This window comes from Nomascus leucogenys, chromosome X (assembly GCF_006542625.1).
Source record: "Nomascus leucogenys isolate Asia chromosome X, Asia_NLE_v1, whole genome shotgun sequence".
NCBI lineage: Eukaryota > Metazoa > Chordata > Mammalia > Primates > Hylobatidae > Nomascus > Nomascus leucogenys.
This window is the reverse complement of record NC_044406.1, coordinates 76,666,009-76,674,422: the sequence shown is the minus strand read 5'-3', so window position 1 is coordinate 76,674,422 and position 8,414 is coordinate 76,666,009.

Here is an 8,414-nt window from a genome sequence, read left to right as displayed (position 1 = left end):
TTCTCTGTAAACTGTTGTTGATGGAATTGTGTGAATGAACAACAAAACCTGTTTTATCAGGCAACTTTCAATAGCTCATATCACCAGTATCAAAGACTTTATATCGCAGCATATGCTCCCTTTTTGCATTTATTAGAGGTATTTTTGCTGTCTATAAATTATTCATACAAACTGTTACAATTTACTAAGAGGCAGGAGAGATAGGACAAGCTGCCAAATATTATATTGTCTTGAAAGAGGCCATTTTTTGAAATAAGATATTTAGGACTTATTCAAGACATGTGAGACAAATCCTCTGACAAATTGTGAAGCTTATTCTTATTGTCGTCTACTCCTCTGTTTAATCTTTTCATACTCCTTTAGTGGAAAGATTTTCAGGACCTTTATTTTTGGTACTACATGCATATTAAGAAGGTAGAACACGAAAATGAAGGGTATCTTCTACCTTGCAAGAAAACATACAGGCTCATGTATCTGAAGAGCTTCCAGATTTTCTGCTTAATATTTGTTATCTGCCCAAAATGACATAGATGGTGGAAATTCCAGGCAGAGCTGTTGGATGGGGGCAGAGTGTCAGACAAATATTCCATAGTTTAAGGAGTGTGGCCCTATATACAGGTATATAGACCTGCACACCTATCTCTGCAGGGGCTGCCTTATTACAGATTAAAATGTTATGGATATTGCACAACCCAAATAATCTGATTGACCATCACTTCCTCATTACTCTCCTGTCAGCAAGGACGATTTATTGATGTTGTTGTTTTTTCTGAAAAGATAAGCAAAGCTCACTCTTCAGGCAAAAAGAGAGTTGGGAAATATGGAGGCAAGAGTTGACAATTATGCTGTCACATCATCTTAATACCATTTTGTTTTATGTATTTTACAGTGAGCCTGTTGTCTAGACCACAATAAACAAGTATTTTTAAATGATGCATTGGTTTCGAGTTACACAGATTTGATGAAAGCCTCATGGATAAAACTATCTGCATCACTTAAAATTTCTCTCTTGGGTGATTGCTGTTCAAGTATATAATGGAATCAATGTGATATGGGTCGGATCAGCTCTCAGGCACTTTAGTGGAATTCTTCATACTTGCATTTGATGTACTTTCAAAAAGGTTCATTTTAATCCTATGTATATGTAGTTGAAGTGGAAAATGCACAGATCTTCATTTTATAGTTTATAATGGACACACTTTTTCCCCACAACCCTAGGATGCAAGAAATGTCCCACCTCTACACATTTTCGTAAATCAGATTCTATCTTCTTCTTATGCTCCAACTTGTTAGAGCACAAAGACGACCAATACCAGTGATGATTTCGACTCTCCCCCTAAGCTAGAGTCTTACAGTGACAAGAAAATTTCTATAAGGTTCCTATGACTTTCATTCTACTTTGATGGCCACTGAAATGCTCATTGTTTAAGTGATTTTGGTCCATTTTGAAAGACCGTTTGCTTACCCTCCCTCCATGTTTCTGTGGGAAATGGGAAACTTTGTCAAGTCTCCTAGGTGATGTTATCTGTGAGGAACTTGTCACAGATAACCCAAAATACATATCCCTACCCTAGTTTCAACTAAAATATCCCCTCACTATTCACTGCCTCAGGGCAAACCAATTAAACTCCCTTGACTTTCAACAGTAACCTCTCTTCCTTCATCCTGGGTTAGCCTCCATCCTAGAATCAAACGCTGGATCTTCTTGATACTTTAAACTTCTGTTTTGGGCGCTAAAGAACATACACTAATTAAGCACCTCATGAAGCAACCACACAAGATTTAAACTTGCCTACTTTCACAGGACAGAAGAAACAAAACGTCTCTCTCATTCTTTGAAGTCTCCTTGAAGCAAAAAGAACAAAATGAAAAAAAAAATCAACGAATAATCCTGACCTAAATATTTGGTGAGTGTGCAGTCAGTGATTAATGAAGCCAAGTCTGTAGGTTCTATCTTTGGCTGGGCTAATTAGCATTACTGTATTTTAGACACAAATTGTACCTAAAACTGTAAATATTTTGCAAATCTGTGCATCTAGTCACAAGGATTACTGAAGGTAGATGTTTCGGCACAAATGTCTAACTCGTGAGAAGCATGACGTAAAATTATATGCATCTTTGTATTTTAAGTACCACTTAGCATACAGTATGTGTTTCACAGACATTTGTTCAATTGAACTAAGCTGAACTGAATTAAAATTGATCGTCATTAAATGAAAGTAGGCCGAGCAACAGTCACTTTTAGTCCCTTTACCTAATGTAGATAATATTACAGAGTTAGAAGTACAGTTTAACAGCTAAATAAGAAGCTGGTAGCAAAACCTGCATACAAATATTAAAAAAAAATTCTGGATTGGCAAAACTTTTCTAAAACAAACAAGAGCTATCTTAAGTTATTTCACTCCCGGAAAAATTCATTTTAAAGATAAATGAGCATTTTCATGTTTGGGAGTTGTTGACTTAAACCATGATGCTTGAAACATGAGGCTTGAATGAAAAGGGTTCATGTTTTGATTGAGAAGTAGAAATAGAGGTGGGCATGCACTTAATTGGAGAGGGCACCTACCAACCCAGTAGGGTTTTAAAAATTATACTCATCTTCATGACCTCAACATTATTAGAATGCCTTTAACAAGGATCAAATATTTCATTCCACAGTCAGAGTCACTGACTTAATTTCTAATGCCCTGGGAAAGGGAGTAGAGTAATAATTTCACACTATTTGTCTTAGTCTGATTGGGCTGCCACAACAAAATACCATAGACCGTGTACTTTAAACAACAGAATTTTATTTTCTCACAGTTCTGGAGACTGGGTGCCAGAATGGTCAGCTTCTTGTGAGGACTCTTTTTCTAGCTCATAGAATGTTATCTTCTTACTAAATTCTCACAGGACAGGAGGAAAGAATCCTCTGGTGTTTCTTCTTATAAGGTCACCAATCCCATCATGAGGGCCCCACCTCCTAAAGGCCCCATCTCCAAATATCACCACGTCGCCAGTTACAACTTCAACATATAAATTTTGGAGGAACAAAAACACTCAGTCTATGATACCCTTTTCTGAAAACAGCCTTTGATATTATGCTATAGAAAAAGCAAACCAAGGACCTTTGGCTGGGAAAAGAGAGGTACACCACAGCAAAAGAAAAAATGATCAGAAAATAAGATTAATGGAACAAAAACAAAGCCAATCTACTTCAAAATTGTGTGGTCAACCCAAATATTTAAAAAATGTGGCCGGGCGTGGTGGTTCACCCCTGTAATCCCAGCACTTTGGGAGGCTGAGGTGGGCAGATTACCCGAGGTCAGGAGTTCCAGACCAGCCTGACCAACGTGGAGAAACCCCATCTCTACTAAAAATGCAAAATTAGCCGGGCGTGGTGGTGCATGCCTGTAATCCCAGCTACTTGGGAGGCTGAAGCAGGAGAATCCCTTGAACCCAGGAGGCAGAGGTTGCGGTGAGCCTCGATTGCGCCATTGCACTCCACCCTGGGCAACAAGAGTGAAACTCCATCTCAAAAATAAAAAAAAAAAAGCTAATTTTGTCAGGATTATTGTTCCAAAATATTATACAAGTATTAATATATACCTCAAGCTTTCTGTCTTACTATATAATCTAACCATATTCCATTTAAAAAGTTCAATATGACATATTCCAAAATGGTACAGAATATTGATATAATTTCCACAGTATTCCAAAATAGTCAGTTGTCTCTCAGAAGTTATTTTGATTGCAATATTGTCTTGTTTTAGACTTTTTACATGGATGTTTTCCACCCACCCCTTGCCATGCCAGAATTTTGTCCTGTTCATGTTTGTATCATGCATAGATAGTGTAATATTTGGCAAACACTAGGTATTTTAAAAATAATTGTAGGGATGAAAAATAAAAACCTAAATGTCTGTTGTTACTGTTAAAATCCTAAATTTTTGGCAACAGGATAACAATTTTGGTTTTCTGTTTTTACATAGCAAAATACCATTGGTTACTTACTTTTCTAATCTTTTTTGCTATATCTTAATTCAAAATTGTCTACCAAAATTATTTCAAAGTAAAGAGATAGTGAGGTGTTATTTTAAAGATAGAATAAAATCGATAAATTTAACCCCTGCTGCCGTATCGTTGGTAATAAGTGAATGATACAGTAATATTTAAATGTGTAGTTTATCAAACAGAATTCGAATTGAGAGAAGTGATTTTTTTTCCATTCATCACAACTATATATTGCTCCAAGGTGACATAGTATTATTCAAAGAAAGTATAACACTTGGAAAAAGCATTATGGATTCAGCTTTGGAAACAATCCAGAAATATTTTTAAGTGCCATAATTTTCATTAAGCTTTACTTATGTGTGCCACATGTATTAGTAGATTTTTTTTTAAAGGAGCTTATTCCCAGCTGTGTTTTCTTCACAGAGCCTATATTTCAGCTTTTCTTTTAAATCTGCTTTTAAAATTGAGAGAAACCTTCATAATTTCTCCAATTTCCAATTCTGAATCAAATCATTACTGGGTATTTATGTTGAAAACTTAATTATTAATCTTATATCAAAAATCATACAAAAGGGACAGGTGTTTGAAGAAATGATTTGTTTTATTATATGCCTTTATTCTGAGTAAAATTTTCTTTCTTGCAATATTGCCACAAAACAAATCTATTTAAGTTTGCTGTCAACACGTGAAAATAAAATTTATTTGTATATAACTAATACTCCTTGGTGACTTTCAATGCCATTGCTATTTTTTTTGTCCCATTGTGGAAGTTATTTAATGAAGCAAATTTAGAACTATATGATGTAATGATGAACCTTGAAGTTACTTTCTTCACAAGTTATGAATGGGAGGGTGTATTGAGAATTATTCAGCTACTCTCTAGCTTTCCAATGATACAACTTAGCAAATTTTATAGCTACTCTCTAACTTTCTCAGGTCTCTGCTAAAATAGAACGTTCTCTGATGTTTACCAATATGCAGTTATTTTACTTCCATAAATACATAGTGTGTGAAAAACACCAACATTTTCTTTGACTTATCTATGAAGGTCTTCTTCCCTATTTATGGTTAGTTGTTTTGTGTCAACCATGCATTATAGACTCTAACAAGAGAAGTGTAGCCAAATTGAATCCAGGGTGATCTGATGTAGCCACACACACATTTTAAACATTTGCACAATTAATCTGTTTTTTAAATAATAAAAATATATTTGGAAATGTTTGTAAGAAAGGACATCTTACATATTGAAAGCAAGGCTTTGGAAACCTTACCCATGTTATTTTCAATATATTTTTCTGCCTTTATTATGGAGCCACCATATTTATAGACATCAATATCATTATTGGAAAGACAGGAAAGCTTTCAAAGACAGTCATCTTATTGTCCTATTAAGACATTACCCTCTAATATATTTCAAATTCAAATAAAATATTGTGAATGTTCTGATTCTTTTGGCCTTAATTTGTTTATTCCTCCTTTCTACTTACTTGTTCTCCTCAACTCTGTTATTGAAACAAGTGCAACACTGATGTTTTCTTTCTTTCATACTCTTGTTCTTTCATGTCCCACAAATGTGACCATTATGAGCACTTATTATTGTTTAGGAAAACAGCATATCTGCTATACCTGTGAAGCTTTTCAAAGCCTACCTTTTCATGGCTTATGATATATATAATGGTATGATGAACATGTATTTGAGAGCGGGATATTTTTAAAAATACACAGATTTCAATAAAACATGTTTGCTTTTTTATGTAAAACTTATATAACTTCAAGATAAGTATAACATTTGAAAATCAGAATGTTAAATAGGCAGTATTCATGAATATACAGCTCTTAATTTTATCGTATTACATATTTGAAAACAAACAAGAATATTTTTGTTGATGTACTTTTCATTCATATAAATTCATTGAAGTTTTAGAAAATGATCCCAAACTTAAGGTGCAGCAAAGTCTAGTCAGCAAAGTTCAAAAGGTTTAAATAGAAAAGGATTTTTAAATGAAAATGATATTACCTTGTTTTGTGATGAATGATAGTGCTACTAATGAAACAATGAATAAGAATTCTGACTATCTGTGTGCCAGTACTACTAACATTTCATTAAAAATCACATTAAAGCATAGTAAAAAGTGTGAAGTATTTAAACCACGTAAATAATAGCATTTTTATAACCATGGAATATCAGAGCTAGGAAGGAATTTAGAGGTAAAGAAGTCTAAACGAGTGCATTGCCAAGGTCACCAAGCTGATGTGTTTAAATCAGAGCCAAAATAGAATAGTCGCAATGAGGAGAAAAAATAAATTACATATAGTCCCTATTTCCATCCAGGCCTGGTAATGGATCTTTGTATAAATACTCTCACGTAATCCTTCTGACAGCCTGGTGAGCTAAGTAGTATTATTATCTCTATTATACCACTGAGGTAGCTAAGATTTTGTTAGTAACTTTTCCATTGTTGACACAGTAAATTTTCTCCAACCAAGGCAGTCTGACTCCAAAGCCCTTGCTTTTTCCACTATGCCATTCTGCCTCTAGTATTTTTTTTCCTGACTTACAGTCTAATGTTCCTTTCTTATATTATTTTGCTGATGTTGTTGTTGTTTTATGAGAAACAAGACCAGCTAAAAGTGTAAAAATATTGGAAACCATGCCTTATCATGGCATTCCTATAATATCTATTATAAGATACCTACACTCCTTCATGTGAAATTTCAGGCATATATAGCAATTACATGAAGATGAGAAATGTTAAAACCTTATAAAAGAATGATAATAATATACACAACCACTGGGGCATTCTTACTTTCCACAGGTGTTGAGTTTAAGATTAAGAAATAATTAATAATCCAATGGAAATAATATTGAATCTTGGGTTAGGAAGGAAAGGAAGAATTGTGCTTCTTGCACAATGATCACCTTGAGTACGGACTCCTATAAAGTTTTACTCCCGTTATTCTTCTCTGAATCTTTGAATTAGAAAATTTTAAAAGTGAGGAAGTTAGACTGTGTCAGGGATTTCCTCAAATCCACGTTAGAAATGCCAAGAAAATGAGAAAGAGCACAGAACTGGCTGGGCCCCAGGTTCTCCGCCTCCTCTGAAGCTGCAGCAGCTCCACTTTCTTTGGTTGTCCACGTAGGATTTCTGGTTAATATTTGATTTGATGTAAATATATTTCCACCAAAAACAATAAAAATGAAACCTATTGATTATTTTAAAGTCTCCTACAGTTTCATATCGTACCTGTGGTTTCATCAGATTTATAATAAAAACTGTTTAAATCTGACAGAAAATAAAAATCTGTTTGAGAACACCTAGCCTGTGTTTTCTTTTTCCTCCTACCGATAAATATTCCCGAAAACACAGCAATACTTTTTCAACTAGTATAACATTTTTTATTTAGCAAATAATTATCAAAGTTTCTGTTGTCTGTCAGAGTGGGTGTAAAGCAGGAAGGGTGAAAAGGAAACTAGAAAACATATGCAATTATTTTTGAAATAGTAAGAATGCAAAAAAAAAAAGGCTCCTTTAAGACTAGCTGAGAGTCAGAACATTTAATTAAATGGGTCCAAACGTGTAAGAATGTGCTTCAGACTAACAGGAGAAAGTGTGGTTGTGTGATTTCTTTTGCAATAATGCTTTATCTTTCATTTATTTTTAACTATAAATGTTGGCACGACTCCATTTTTATTAGAAGAATCATACTGCCATCTAGTGATAACCTTGATGATGATTTTTTGCGTTGAAATAAGATGGTTATTTAAACCTGGGAACTCAGGTTTAAATTGAGTTAAATAAATTTTAGAAATAAATTGAAGAAAATTCTCAAAAGCAATATAAAAGTTTCAAAGCATTTGTGTCAGAGAAATTGTAAAACCTTTAACTGTCATTATGTATCAAACAACATCAGCTATATTTTCAATTCCTTTTCTTTTTAGTTACCTAGAATATTGAAAACCGATTTGTACCCTGGTAATCCGTAGTTGATAACTGATTTTGATGACCTTGAAGATAAATGTCACTATCAGTTGGTTCATCCTCAGTGTGTTGGAAAGAACTTACAGGAACAACCAGTGAGTCTATCTAGAAAAGCTTGTTTGATGTCATTGAGAAAGCTTCCCAGGGACCTTTTGTTTCCATATGTAGCTCAAAGACACAGACCTTCAGAAACCATCTTTCTTAATTTCCTTGAGAAGAAACTTAAAGCAGGGATAATATGAGAATAGGTCACCACTCATAATTTTCACATGTTTTGGTTACCCTTAGGACTCCAGTGTACTTCTATCTTGGTAAGTGTTAACACTGCACTAATCACACAATTTGTTATTTTTGTTTTAATAAATGGTAGAATTACACTAGAACATAATGTAAAGTACACCAGGATCCAATCATAACCTCCAAAACATAATCCCAAAACGT